The following is a 2,468-nucleotide window of genomic DNA, read 5'->3' as shown; positions in this document are numbered from 1 at the left end:
TCTAGTCTATAGTCTAGTCTATAGTCTAGTCTATAGTCTAGTCTATAGTCTAGTCTATAGTCTAGTCTATAGTCTAGTCTATAGTCTAGTCTATAGTCTAGTCTATAGTCTAGTCTATAGTCTAGTCTATAGTCTAGTCTAGTCTAGTCTATAGTCTAGTCTATAGTCTAGTCTATAGTCTAGTCTATAGTCTAGTCTATAGTCTAGTCTATAGTCTAGTCTATAGTCTAGTCTATAGTCTAGTCTATAGTCTAGTCTAATATCTATAGTCTAGTCTATAGTCTAGTCTATAGTCTAGTCTATAGTCTAGTCTATAGTCTAGTCTATAGTCTAGTCTATAGTCTAGTCTATAGTCTAGTCTATAGTCTAGTCTATAGTCTAGTCTATAGTCTAGTCTATAGTCTAGTCTATAGTCTAGTCTATAGTCTAGTCTATAGTCTAGTCTATAGTCTAGTCTATAGTCTAGTCTATAGTCTAGTCTATAGTCTAGTCTATAGTCTAGTCTATAGTCTAGTCTATAGTCTAGTCTATAGTCTAGTCTATAGTCTAGTCTATAGTCTAGTCTATAGTCTAGTCTATAGTCTAGTCTATAGTCTAGTCTATAGTCTAGTCTATAGTCTAGTCTATAGTCTAGTCTATAATCTGGTCTATAGTCTGGACTATAGTCTGGTCTATAGTCAAGTTCATAGTCTAGTCTATAGTCTAGCCTATAGTCTGGTCTATAGTCAAGTGTATAGTCTAGTCAATAAATTATTCATGACTTTCGTTTCGTCTATAATCTTGATTGCAGTCTTGCCTGTAGGCTGTCCTATGTTCTAGTCCATGTTATAGTCTGTATTTATGTTCTATTTTATAATCTATAGTTTAGCTTATAGTATATTTTGGTCTGTTTGTGGTATAGTCTATAATCAGGATTACATTATAGTCTATATGCTGGATTATGGGCTGTAATATAGTTGAGTTCACAATACTGACTATAGTTAGTCTAGTTTTTAGTCGAAACTATAATGTATTATGCAGTTTGTCATATAGTCGACCTTTACTCTTAATACTTTCTTACTAGTTTTAAATTTTCAGTTAATTTCTGTTTTTGTTTTTAATTTCTCATTACCAAAATAAAAAATTGTTAAGAAAAAAAAAAAAAAAAACCATTTAAATGGTAAACATGCATGTTATGAAAAAGTTTCTTTTTTTGCGTTTTTCTTGCTTAAATGTTTGTGGTTGTAGCAAAAATATAAAAAAAAAAAACTATACAAAATCCATTAGTTAAAAAAATCTATCAAGTAGTAAGATGATTCACACACTATTCATATAATTTATGCACACCTTTCAAGCTAGTTGCAACTTGTAACTTGCAAGTGCATGCTCATGTTCATATTAATTGTGGAATTTTTATATGTGTCTGTATGTAAAATTTTAGCAGCCATTGAACTTGTAAATGCTCTAGTTTATTTGTAAAAATTTTAATATTTTCAATAAGTTTGCGTTTGTACATTTGAGTTAATTTTTTAATGTTAAACACGGAAACAAAATACTTATTAATACGGAAGACTTTAGCTAAAGAATTTTCTTTTTGATGGTCTTTATCGTATATTTTTGTTTATATGATTTTGGTAATGATTGTAGATGTATAATTTTATGTTTGTTTATAGGCCAAGGTATTGGATTGGTAAAATCATTATTATTTGCATTAAAACACATTCTAAAAAATTTTTAAAAATATGTTATATTGGTTTTGGCAATTGGAAATTAAGTATTAGTCATCACATACCTCACAGGGTATGTCATAACTCATGTATACATGTATGTATATAGCTTGTGATTCCATAAGTAGCCCCATAAAAATGGGGCTACTGAGAACCGGTCTCATAGATTGCATTAATTTTTAGCGCAAAGTGGATTAGAAACATTTTATTTTTGCAAATAATTCCGTATATTATAAGCAATTGCAGATATTTGAATTAATTTATATGTATCATTTCGGTCTATTATGTCTGACCCTGAGCCTTCTTTCCGAACCGGATTGAATCTTTACTAGACGTATGAGTGGGAATTGTACATGGTAACCTCTAAGCAGAGAATGCTAGACGAACATATAAGCCTGTTGAGACCTAGAAGGAAGGAATAGAGAAAATGAACGAAAAATACCGCTCTCTTTGTTATATCAGCCGTTGACCACCAGGGAAAAGCGCTTGAAGCACAGACATACCTATTACATGAACCTGGAATGCTTTACGTACTTTTCGGACCTATTCCGAGGTGGTCTTTTTCCCAATGAACACGTAGGTGTATTACAGAAATTAAAAAAAAAATAATAAAAAATTTAAAAATTACCATTTGAGAGATAAAAAGATAAGTTATCAAAATATTCCGTATTTAAATACATATATTTAAATATATATATATATATATATATATATATATATATATATATATATATATATATATATATATATATATATATATAA

This window comes from Lucilia sericata, unplaced genomic scaffold (genome assembly GCF_015586225.1).
Source record: "Lucilia sericata isolate MDLA Ls3-8-SP2 unplaced genomic scaffold, ASM1558622v1 Contig000694F_arrow, whole genome shotgun sequence".
NCBI lineage: Eukaryota > Metazoa > Arthropoda > Insecta > Diptera > Calliphoridae > Lucilia > Lucilia sericata.
Note: the sequence above shows the minus strand (reverse complement) of the source record.